Source organism: Oncorhynchus masou, chromosome 24 (assembly GCF_036934945.1).
Source record: "Oncorhynchus masou masou isolate Uvic2021 chromosome 24, UVic_Omas_1.1, whole genome shotgun sequence".
Lineage (NCBI taxonomy): Eukaryota > Metazoa > Chordata > Actinopteri > Salmoniformes > Salmonidae > Oncorhynchus > Oncorhynchus masou.
The window spans coordinates 86,365,881-86,379,351 of record NC_088235.1 but is presented as its reverse complement, the minus strand read 5'-3'; the positions used below and the strand labels follow the sequence as shown (position 1 = coordinate 86,379,351).

Genomic DNA, 13,471 nt, shown 5'->3' with positions numbered 1-13,471 from the left:
TATTGCAATGTCAACCATAACAACCCAATCAATATGTCCTAACAGCTCGCAGTAACTATTACGTCTGTTAAATCCGATTAGTGTCTTCCACCTTCTTATTGGAAATGCCTGAGTCTCTCTCGGATGTAAACGTCCTCTCAATGAGGTGTTTCCTTCTTTTTCTGTGACTCTGCTCGCCGACAACGATCTATGGGATGGCCTGCTCTAGTCTTTCCGCCGGTGAAGGCGCCTTTCTCCTTGTTGTATACTCCACTGGGATGCCCTTGACTTCAGGTCCTCAGCCGCCTCGTCTGCATGCTCGTATGTAACCGGGCCATTATCCAGAAATACCCACATTTTTTGCCAGGAATGGTGTTTGGAAGTGAATACCTTTCTCTTTAAGTATCTCACCCGTGTAGTCATGATCAAAGAACACTCGTTGGCCTTGGAAGTTAACAGGCTTTTTCCTGGCTGCACGTATTACTTTCTCTTTGATGATGAAGTTTAGGAACCGTAGTACTATGGATCTTGCTGGGACGTCGCTGGAAGGTTTTGAGGCCAGAGCTCAGTGTGCTCTCTTGATTCCCAGGTCAATGTCGTCTTCAAGTATTTCTTTGAATAGACCATCCACAAATTTGGGCATGGAGTCTTTTTCTTCACCTTCTGATACAGAATAAAGTCCAAGGTTGTTTTGACATGAAAATGAATTACTTAAAAATCATACAATGTGATTTTCTGGATTTTTGTTTTTAGATTCCATCTCTCACAGTTGAAGTGTACCTATGATAAAAAATTACAGAGCTCTACATGCTTTGTAAGTAGGAAAACTTGCAAAATCGGCAGTGTATCAAATACTTGTTCTCCCCACTGTTGAATGATCAGTATACATGGACACACATACTTTGTTTAATGCCAGTAGCAGTTCATTGGTCAAAATAGAAAATGGTAGAGGGTCTAGAGAGCTGCCCTGCGATACACCACACTTTACATGTGTGACATTAGAGAAGCTTCCATTAAAGAAAAGTTATATTAGAAAGATAGCTCTGAATCCACGATATGACAGAAGTTGAAAAACCATAACATATAGTTGAAGTCGGAAGTTTGTGTACACTTAGGTTGGAGCCATTAAAACTCGTTTTTCAACTACTCCACAAATGTCTTGTTAACAAACTATAGTTTTGGCAAGTCGGTTAGGATATCTACTTTGTTCATGACACAAGTAATTTTTACAACAATTGTTTACAGACAGATTATTTCACTTATAATTCACTGTATCACAATTCCAGTGGGTCAGAAGTTTACATACACTAAGTTGACTGTGTCTCTAACAGTTTTAGAAACTTCAGAGTGTTTTCTATCAAATGCTAACAATTATATGCATATCCTAGCTTCTGGGTCTGAGTAACAGGCAGTTTACTTTAGGCACGTCAGTCATCCGAACTTCCGAATACTGCCCCTAGCCTTCAGAAGGTCTTACAGTCAGTTTCTTAACAGGTGCATGTTTATAAATAATTGGACGAAGCAATTTCATAAATTCATCAAATGCAATGTCTGGATGCTCGTTATTAATCACATCAATCACATTTTGACATCATCCACATAAGAGTCACTGCAAAATCTTTTGTATGATCTCTTATACACTATTTTAGCTTTATACACTCTTTTAGGCCCAGGGTTTGGAACTTTGTCTTTCTTGGATATAGCCACTATACTGTGGTCACTGCATCCAATGGGTATGGATACAGCTTTAGATCAAAGTTCTACAGTATTAGTAAAAATGTGATCAATACATGTGGAGGATCTTGTTATTGTAGTGTTTGTAGACACCCTGGTAGGTTGATTAATAACCTGAAACAGATTACAGGCAGTGGTTACAAAGATAAGCTTCCTCTTAAGTGGACAGCTTGATGAAACCAGTCGATATTCAGATCCCAAGAAAGTAGACCTCTCACATACACTATCTGTTTGTCTGTTGCCAGTTGGTATGGTTTGTCAAGTCAACCAACGTTTTGTTTCTCAGCTCCTGCATTTCCCCAGTCTCTCTTTTCTCACCCTCCTAGTTTTGACCATTGCCTGTCCTGACTCTGAGCCTGCCTGCCGCCTGGTGCCTTTGTCCCTACTCTGGATTACCAACCCCTGCCTGCCTTGATCTGCCGTTTTGCCTGCCCCTGTTGTTGTAATGAACATTGTTACCTCAACACGGTCTTACCTGAGTCTTACCTGAAACGTGATACTATCAAGCATTTCACACATATCAGTTAGATACTGACTGTTATCACTTTGTGGCCTATACCAACACCCCAAAAGAGAAGGTTTTTGATGTGCCAAGTGAACCTGCAACCACAACACTTCAATAAAATATTAAGATATTTTTGAAGCATTACAGGGATTTGGCACTGAATATATACAGCAACACTTCCCCCATAAGCATTCATTTCTCTTCGATAGGCGTTATTTCCCTGTATTGCTACTGATGCATCATAAAATGAATTATCTAAGTGAGTCTCAGAAATGGCTAATTATGAATGTTATCTGATGTTAGCAAGTTATTGATTTCATTAACCTAATTTCTAAGGCTACATGTATTAAAATGGGCTATTTTCACCCCTTTCCTGGGTAGCTTATCATTATATGGAAAAGAGCAAACAAAGCAAGAGAAAGAAATATACAGTGCCTTGCGAAAGTATTCGGCCCCCTTGAACTTTGCGAACTTTTGCCACATTTCAGGCTTCAAACATAAAGATATAAAACTGTATTTTTTTGTGAAGAATCAACAATAAGTGGGACACAATCATGAAGTGGAACGACATTTATTGGATATTTCAAACTTTTTTAACAAATCAAAAACTGAAAAATTGGGCGTGCAAAATTATTCAGCCCCTTTACTTTCAGTGCAGCAAACTCTCTCCAGAAGTTCAGTGAGGATCTCTGAATGATCCAATGTTGACCTAAATGACTAATGATGATAAATACAATCCACCTGTGTGTAATCAAGTCTCCGTATAAATGCACCTGCACTGTGATAGTCTCAGAGGTCCGTTAAAAGCGCAGAGAGAATCATGAAGAACAAGGAACACACCAGGCAGGTCCGAGATACTGTTGTGAAGAAGTTTAAAGCCGGATTTGGATACAAAAACATTTCCCAAGCTTTAAACATCCCAAGGAGCACTGTGCAAGCGATAATATTGAAATGGAAGGAGTATCAGACCACTGCAAATCTACCAAGACCTGGCCGTCCCTCTAAACTTTCAGCTCCTACAAGGAGAAGACTGATCAGAGATGCAGCCAAGAGGCCCATGATCACTCTGGATGAACTGCAGAGATCTACAGCTGAGGTGGGAGACTCTGTCCGTAGGACAACAATCAGTCGTATATTGCACAAATCTGGCCTTTATGGAAGAGTGGTAAGAAGAAAGCCATTTCTTAAAGATATCCACAAGCCACCTGGGAGACACACCAAACATGTGGAAGAAGGTGCTCTGATCAAATGAAAACAAAATTGAACTTTTTGGCAACAATGCAAAACATTATGTTTGGCGTAAAAGCAACACAGCTCATCACCGTGAACACACCATCCCCACTGTCAAACATGGTGGTGGCAGCATCATGGTTTGGGCCTGCTTTTCTTCAGCAGGGACAGGGAAGATGGTTAAAATTGATGGGAAGATGGATGGAGCCAAATACAGGACCATTCTAGAAGAAAACCTGATGGAGTCTGCAAAAGACCTGAGACTGGGACGGAGATTTGTCTTCCAACAAGACAATGATCTAAAACATAAAGCAAAATCTACAATGGAATGGTTCAAAAATAAACATATCCAGGTGTTAGAATGGCCAAAGTCAAAGTCCAGACCTGAATCCAATCGAGAATCTGTGGAAAGAACTGAAAACTGCTGTTCACAAATGCTCTCCATCCAACCTCACTGAGCTCGAGCTGTTTTGCAAGGAGGAATGGGAAAAAATTTCAGTCTCTCGATGTGCAAAACTGATAGAGACATACCCCAAGCAACTTACAGCTGTAATCGCAGCAAAAGGTGGCGCTACAATGTATTAACATAAGGGGGCTGAATAATTTTGCACGCCCAATTTTTAAGTTTTTGATTTGTTAAAAAAGTTTGAAATATCCAATAAATGTCGTTCCACTTCATGATTGTGTCCCACTTGTTGTTGATTCTTCACAAAAAAATACAGTTTTATGTCTTTATGTTTGAAGCCTGAAATGTGGCAAAAGGTCGCAAAGTTCAAGGGGGCCGAATACTTTCGCAAGGCACTGTACATCCAGCAGTCCATTAATCAGTTGGTGTGTGTAAGTATGTGTGTGTGCTGCAGGGTTGAAACTACAAACCCATTGGCTTGGCTCTCTCATCCCTTCCAGGCTTTTGGGAGGGAGGGTAGACAATGAGCCTGTCATAGCGGATGTAAGCAATGTCCCCACGTGCTCTGGCAGCTTTCATGGCTGGGATAAGTTCTTTCCTCTTCTGGCGCAGAGCTTCGTGATAGTCCTCATTGAGGAAGATATACTGTGCATTCAGAAAAGTATTCAGACCCCTTGTCTTTTTCCATTTTCTTTCCAATTACAGCCTTATTCTAAAATTCATGAAATAGTTTTTTCCTCTCATCAATGTACACACAATACCCATTTTTTTGCTATTTATAAAAAATGTAAAACTGAAATATCACATTTACATAAGTATTCACAACCTTTACTCAGTACTTTGTTGAAGCACCTTTGGCAACGATTACAGCCTTGAGTTTTCTTGTGTATGACGCTACAAGCTTTGAACACCTGTATTTGGAAAGTTTCTCCTATTATTTTCAGCATATCCTTTCAAGATCTGCCAGGTGAGATGGGGAGTGTTGCTGCACAGCTATTTTTAGGTCTCTCCAGAGATGTTCGATCAGGTTCATGTCCGGCATCTGGCTGGGCCTCTCAAGGACATTCAGACTTGTCCTGAAGCCACTCCTGCGTTGTCTTGGCTGTGTGCTTAGGGTCGTTGTCCTATTGGAAGGTGAACCTTCACACCAGTCTGAGGTCCTGAGCTCTCTGGAGCAGGTTTTCATCATGGATCTCTCTGTACTTTGGCCTGTTCATCTTTACCTCGATCCTGTCTCCCAGTCCCTGCCGCTGAAAAACATCCCCACAGCACAGCATGATGCTGCCAACACCAAGCTTCACCGTAGGGATGGTGCCATGTTTCCTCCAGACGTGACACTTGGCATTCAGGCCAGAAAATCTTGTTTCTCATGGTCTGAGAGTCTTTAGGTTTCTTTTGGCAAACTCCAAGCAGGCTGTCATGAACCTTTTACTGAGGAGTGACTTCCTTCTGGCCACTCTACCATAAAGGCCTGACTGGTGGTGTACTGCAGAGATGGTTGTCCTTCTGGAGAGTTCTCCCATCTCCACAGAGGAACTCTAGAGCTCTGTCAGAGTGACCATCAGGTTCTTGGTCATCCCCTTGACCAACGCCCTTCTCCCCCGATTGCTCAGTTTGGCCAGGCGGTCAGCTCTAGGAAGAGTCATGGTGGTTCCAAACTTCTTCCATTTAGGAATGATGGAGGCCACTGTGTTTTTGGGGACCAATGCTGCACAAATGTCTTGGTACCCTTCCGGGGGATCTGTGCACCGACACAATCCTGTCTCAGAGCTGTATGGACAATTCCTCCAACCTCATGGCTTGGTTTTTGCTCTGACATGCACTGTCAACTGTGGGCCCTTATATAGACAGGTGTGTGCCTTTCCATCATGTCCAAGCAATTGAATTTACCACAGGTAATTTGTGGAAACATCTCACTGATGATCAATGGAAACAGAATGTACCTGAGCTCAATTTTGAGTCTCATAGCAAAGGGTCTGAATACTTATGTAAATAAGGTATTTCTGTTTTTTATTTTTAATATATTGGCATACATTTAAAAAAATCTGTTTTCGCTTTCTCATTATGGGGTGTTGTGTTTAGATTGCAGAGGAAAATGTTTTATTTTATTTTATTTATTTAATCAACAAAATTTTGAAAAAGTAAAGTGGTCTGAATACTTTCCAAAGGCACTGTATGCTCCTCTCAAGTTCTTGGCTCTTTCCAGAACAGCTACCTTGTCCTTGAACCTCAGGAACGTGACCTCTTTCGGCCTGGGCCTGTCACCTGGGCCGGTGGTGGGTTTTCCATTTCTGTGGGTGCGCTCCACCTCTATCTGTCCACAACCATGTTTTTCCACCTTGATTATCCCACGAGATAATCTGATTTCTCTGTCATTGTTATCATGGATTCACATACAGAACTGATGTCCTCTCCCAATGATTTACAGATTGTGTTCATTTTGCTCTTCTCCTGTTTAAACTCATCGAGCTGACCCTGGGAGATCTGCAAACTGTTCTTCAGGTCCTGGACCTCTCTGGTCAGGTCGTCCATTCTTTTATTAGTTGACTCCACCAGTATTTGGACAAAACACTTGAAGCTATATTGTTGTTGTTGTAACAACTGCTTGTATAATTATTTTTGTTTGTTTAAATTATCATTCACCTGTAATAGAGAGACACCACTGTCCTCAACGGTGCTCCTGACGTCTTTGGTCTTTATCATGGTAGCAAAGTAGGTTACGCTCTTACTCCCCGCAGTTCCAGACAGGGCAGGTTGCAGGGAAGATTGAAAACAACAACAAACAGCAGGGCACTAGACAGCCACAAGCCCGGGTCAATCCACGGTCCCAGCCACAATGGCTAACTGTATCACGGGCTGCTTTCTAGCCCTCAAGGAAAACCTGCTAACTTGTTTGTTTTAAACTCAAGTCTGCGCTTTGTTCGTCTGTCTTCAGGGACATTGTGACATGAATGATTTGGACCTGCTTCACCTCCATCCAGATCTGGCTGTGTATCAGCGCTGACTTGTGACCCGTGCTGCAGACTGAGACATGTATATGGCAGAGCTTTGAAAAGTGGGGCAATTCAATCCCTGACTCTAGGCAGGATTTACAGCTGTGTCTGAGAGTAAAGGAGAGGAGAGACGGATGTGACGGAGCGGGACGGTGCAGGGGTGTCCACACAGACAGGACAGACAGACAGGACAGACAGCTATCACAGCTAGCAGGCCCATTGTTCTTCCTGGGCTTTATAGCCAGGCAGCTATTTTAAAAAGGCTCCTAATGGGAGAGTTTCTCAGTTTCCGTCCTGTCACAGCATCAGCTGAGAAACTAGCACTGGCAGAGCCGACAGAGCCATAATGAGGGGAAGAGCAGTAAGTATTGGGCGCCCATGGTTAGTGTCACATTTAGGAGTGAGCAGGAGGAGTTCACAGATGAGGGCTGACTGTACTTTGAGTGTGCCGTGGGTCTGGTCACAGCTCCATGAAGGAGTGACTGTGTTATTCAGACATTCAGTCTGTTGGTTCTCTTCACCATGTGATTCGGGTGCTGTGCTGATCTGTTCACACACTATTATTATCTCAGGGCTGACGTAAGAGAGGGTGTTCCGTGACAATGTGGCTCTGGAATGGGCTGGCCAGAGGCAATGCTTTACTGAACCTAAGGAAGGATCCCTGACAGTGTTGGTCTGTGTTTGGTTTGCTATGGTCAATAGGTTGGGTGTTTTACCGGCAATCCCTTGTCACAGTATCTGTCTCAGTGTCGTGTCTTGTCTGTGACATATTCTGTCCTCCTGTCTGGCTGTCTCCTTTTTAGGGTTGACTGGTGATGATCACAGTGGTGATCCAAGCCAAGAGGCAGACACAGGCTTCTATCATTCAGCCGTCACGCACACACGCCCAGGCCCACATAAGCTCACACACACGCACACACGCAAACACACACACACACACAGTCTCAAGAGTCCATCTGCTGTGTGATCCATTGATGAGTATGGACAAGGCAGGGGAGTTTGTGTCTCCTGGAGCAGTGACCATGGTGACCCTCCACGATGTCCCTCTGGTCTGGTCTGACCACCAGGGACAGCATGTCAATAGACTCTGTTTGGAGGTTTCACATAATGCTTTGGGACATCCAACTGGTTCAAGGAATAAATCATTATTTCTGGACAGAAAGAGTATTATTGACCCATTTCTGTTTTTGTGTGGACTGTTTTCACTTCATTCAACAACATTCTGAATTGTGTTAGAGTAGGCAATGGAGTGAACGTGTTTTATCTCTTATTTAGGATTTGTCTAGTGAATGATAATCGGATTGGTCAAGTACCCACGGTGAGCACTTGTTGCTGTGCTTCAAAGAGAGGATGAGTGGGAGAGACACACGGAGAGATTTTAGAGAGCTGTCTGCTCCTCTCTACACAAGCGCACTGGAAAGCTTTTGAAATCAGACAAAACAGTTATGATTTTTAGGGTAGTGTACATTATTACTTGTTAAAGGTTTGGTAAATTGCTGTTAAAGTGTCACAGTTTGTTATATTTGTGAGAGAGATAGGCCTCCTCCACAAACTTGAGGCATTGTTCAAGGTTTGTAAGATGGAGAGAACATTTACTTCTCTAGAAAGAAAGGGGCTGGTTCTCTGTACTGCTTCTCTATATCACAGCATGATACAGACCATCCCCCTTACAGATATTTGAAAATGATCTGGATGGTAAAGGTCCCCGTTTCTGTCCTCTGCTCTTTGTCACCGTGTATTGGTAATGACCTAAATCAGTTTATACTGTATCCTCAGAGAGAAAGGTGAAGGCAGATTAACCACATACAGAACTGAATTATACTCCTCTTGTCTTTGCTCAGTGTCTCTATGGTCCCCTCTAAAGGATGCAGTACCCTGAACTATAATAGATATGACCAGTATATTGAATTTGATCAACCTTTCTGTTTCCCATCTGGTATCAGTGGTCAACATATAGTACAAAAAAATATCCAGCCATGTTGTAACTCTCAGAGGACTTATAGGCTATTATAAAACGGGTGGTTCGAGCCCTGAATGCTGATTGGCTGAAAGTCGTGGTATATCAGAACGTATACCACGGTTATGACACATTTGATATTTTTACTGCTCTAATTATGTTGGTAACCAGTTTGTAGGAGCAATAAGGCACCTCAGGGGTTTGTGGTTTATGGCCAATATACCAGTGTCACGTCTACTCCCGCTCCTCCTCTCTGGCGCTCATTGTTACTAGTTGTCTTATCATTACGCACACCTGTCACCATCGTTACACGCACCTGCGCCTCATGAGACTCACCTGGATTCCATCACCTTCCTGATTACCTCCCCTATAACTGTCACTCCCTTTGGTTCTTTTCTCAGATGTTATTGTTTCTGTTTATGTCTCATGTCTGTACACTACTCGTGTTTCTTGTTTTGTTCCATGTTCGTTTATTTATTAAATTCACTCCCTGTACTTGCTTGCTGATTATTAGTGTACACGTTACAACCAGGGCTAAGGGCTGTTCTTAGGCATAATGCAACTTGACCATATACCACAACCCCTTGGGCCTTATTGCTTAAATATAGCCTGTGCTTTCAAGTGACAACACTGGGATCAACACTGGACTTCTGCAATGTTAAGACCCTTTGGGCTTTGGTTGGTATATGAATTTGAAGATGCAATTTCCAACCAAATCCTACAAGACATGGAATATATTTTTCTATGTGGGTTATTACATTTGTATCCTGCTGTAAAGAAACCAGATGGCTCTACTGTATAGTTCTTCTATTGTTTTGTATTTCTATTTACCTCTTGATCAGACAAACAAAGACACCTGGCATTTGCTAAGGATAATTAATATCTATAGCAGCACAAATGATCAACCTGTGGTTTTATTCCCCGTGGTGTGGATTTGTGGGGCAAGCAATGTTAAGGTAACTCACCATTCTCCCTTTTCCTGTAGAAATGTGTTTTGTAATTGTTTTGGAGTCACATTGTTTCACTGGGACACAAGGTATTTGCTGAAATTGTCCTCAGGGAGCTTCAAATGGCCCATTTAGGTGAAATTGCGTTTTCACTTCTGTAGTATGACTTTTCTAACTCCTCTCAACGAAGAGTACATTTTTTCATTATTGGCTGTATTGATATCCATGTTCTACAGGATACCTTAGATATAGTTAGGGTGTTTGACTGTGTTTGACCAAAGTGTTTGGTTTGGGGACACTGAAATCAAATGGGCCTTCCTTAGCACAGGGAGGTACAGGCTTCCACCTGCTACACACACATCATGGCCTTTGATAGCTGCCCACTACTGGACTGTCTGGAAGGGCTGGTATCCCTGGGTGTGGATCCAGCTCCCACACATATAAAACGTGCCCACAGACTGGGTCAATGCAAAACAAACGACTGAACTCAGCTTCAACTTTTGTTTTTAATGTAGTGGCTTTAGGGCCTGTAGTTGTAGTATACAGTTAGCTCAGGCCCTCTGGTCCAGTGGGAGATTCAGGCAAAGGATACAGGGGTGAGGCTGGGCAAGGGCATTCCTGGGATGCATGGAGATACAGACAGAGATTATGAATTAAATAAAAGGCTATTTGAAGTCTGCATGTGGTAGTTATGTAATGGAGGAAGAGACTAGGCATTAACTCACCCTGCTGGGTCAATATGGAGTGTAATATAGTAGAGACTTTCAGTTTAGTATTGTAGGCTACTAGGTGATACATTAACCATTGATGTCAGATGCCTGAGAGTACAATTTTGGAGAAAACATGATTTCATCCTGGCATCCTGGTGTAACATAAGCTATTTTTCACAGCAGATGGCTGCCAGCGAGAGAATGCTCTTCCAAATACAGTATTTTGCTTAGAAACTGTCATGTGTCAAGGTTCTCTGGTACACTATAAACATATAGGGCAACAGAATTAATTTAGCATATTATGTTTCAGTTTAAATTTGTATTGTCATGTGCACAGGTATGGTGAAATGCCTTTCTTGCAAGCTCTTTCCCAACAATGCAGTAATAAATACACTATATCTACAAAAGTATGTGGACACCCCTTCAAATGAGTGGATTTGGCTATTTCAGCCACACCCATTTCTGGCAGGTGTATACAATCCAGAACACAGCCATGCAATCACCATAGACAAACATTGACAGTTGAATGGCCTAACTGAGGAGCTCAGTGACTTTGAACGTGGCACCGTCATAGGATGCCTCCTTTCCAACAAGTCAGTTCGTCAACTGTCTGCCCTACTAGAGCTGCCCGGTCACAACGTCTAGGAGCAACAACGGCTCAGCCACGAAGTGGTAGGCCACACAAGCTCACAGAACAGGACCGCCGAGTGCAGAACCGAGTTCCAAACTGCCTCTGGGAGCTACGTCAGCACAATAGTAGCTACTATCTTGTCTCATCGCTACAACTCCCGTACGGGCTCGGGAGAGACGAAGGTTGAAGGTCATGTGTCCTCCGATACACAACCCAACCAAGCCGCACTGCTTCTTAAGACAGCGCGCATCCAACTCGGAAGCCAGCCGCACCAATGTGTCAGAGGAAACACTGTGCACCTGGCAACTTTGGTTAGCGTGGCAACCTTGGTTAGCATTGTCATGTTTCAGCATGACAATGCCCCCGTGCACAAAGAGTGGTCCATACAAAAGTTTGTCGAGATTGGTGTGGAAGACCCCTCAGGAAACTAAAAAGATTTGGTATGGGTACTCAGATCCTCAAAAGGTTCTACAGCTGCAACATCGAGAGCATCCTGACTGGTTGCATCACTGCCTTGTACGGCAACTGCTCGGCCTCCAACCGCAAGGCACTTCAGAGGGTAGTGTGTACGCCCGGGTACATCACTGGGGCTAAGCTGCCTGCCATCCAGGACCTCTACACCAGGCGGTGTCAGAGGAAGGCCCTAAAAATGGTCAAAGACCCCAGCCACCCCAGTCTTAGACTGTTCTCTCTACTACCGCATGGCAAGCAGTACCAAAGCGCCAAGTCTAGGACCAAAAGGCTTCTCAACAGTTTTTACCCCCAAGCCATAAGACTCATGAACAGGTAATCAAATGGCTACCCGGACTCTTTGCATTGTGTGTCCACCCAAACCCCTCTTCTACACTGCTGCTGCTCTTTGTTTATCATATATGCATAGTCACTTTAACTATACATTCATGTACATACTACATCAATTAGCCCGACTAACCGGTGTCCCCGCACATTGGCTACCCTGACAATCTACATTGTGTCCCACCACCCGCCAACACCTGTTTTACGCTACTGTTACTCTCTGTTTATCATATATGCATAGTCACTTTAACCATACCTACATGTACATACTCAATTTGCCTAATTAACCGGTGGTGCCTGTATATAGCCTCGCTACTGTATATAGCCTCGCTACTGTTATTTTTCACTGTCTTTTTACTGTAGTTTTTATTTCTTTGCTTATCTATTGTTCGCCTAATATCTATTGTTTACTTAAAAATTGCACTGTTGGTTAGGGCCTGTAAGTAAGTATTTCACGGTAAGGTTGTTGTTGTATTCCTGTTGTATCCGGCACACGTGACAAATAAACTTTGATTTGATTTAATAGGAGCCAAATCTTTTCCGCAAAACTAAGTGATGAACATGTGAACAAGCAGATAATGCACTTTGTCTTCATAAAGTACATGGTAATGAGGTCTTCTGAAATCCCCAGTGAATCAATGCTCAAGGCTTAGCACAATGTTTGGAAATAATCTGCAAGCTCCAGTTATTCATATGAAATCGAGGTGTCGTCATTGACACTTCTGTGTCTCTCTCTGTTGTCTCTCTATCCTTGAGTGTCTATCACTGGTTCTCTATATTACACCTTGTGACAATTAGCTAAGTGTAGATCTGGTGGTGAGGGAATGATTCATAAGACACAGAGGAACAGAGCAGGGTTGGTGTGAGACGAGCCCTCATCAAAACACAAGGCTCTCTCTCTGAGTACTGTAGAGTAGACAGGTTATGGAGCGGTTATATATAGGTGCAAATACACAGAGTGCTGGATAACATTTGGCCATGTGTCTTACTGGTCCATATGTATTACTGGTGATGGCTTATGTCATTGAAGGTCCCCACCACCTTATTTAATCACCATGGTCACCATAGTCTTGCCATGTGAGTCATTGTATTTGTCATTGTATTTGAATATTGTAATATATACTGAGGAGTGATGCAGGCCTGTTGTGACTGGTGTGGATAGTGTGTTAGCATGACAACAGCCCAGGGTCAGGGTGACTGATTGAGACAGCCAGTGTTTGTTGTGTGTCTCTCAGGCTATACAAGGGCCCCATCACACTTACCACAGACACACCATCATGGGCAAACACATAAAAGGTGTCTTCGAGAAACAGTGAAGGCACAAAGGTAGGCCTTGGTTACAGCAACCTGTCAAAAGCAAAGACTTCAATGACGCAGCTGAACTCTCCATGTCCTCCCTATCAAAGTAGTCAGTTAGATAACTTCCTAACCTAGATTTGCCCTCAAGAAATTACAGCTGTCTGTCATTTGACATAATGTTCATGACAGGTGTCAATCATGTCATGATATTGATAGTATTATGACTTACAGTATGTCACTGTCAAGTGACTTATTATTGTTGTTTCTTGTGTGTGGATTTACAGT

The 13,471-nt window shown here is 42.9% G+C and overlaps 1 protein-coding gene across 1 annotated transcript in view; it reads left to right on the top strand.

Annotated features, from left to right (window-relative positions):
* The window catches only part of LOC135512905 (probable voltage-dependent R-type calcium channel subunit alpha-1E), a 165,294-nt gene that overhangs the window by 71,772 nt on the left and 80,051 nt on the right, over window positions 1-13,471 (top strand). The window lies entirely within an intron of this gene.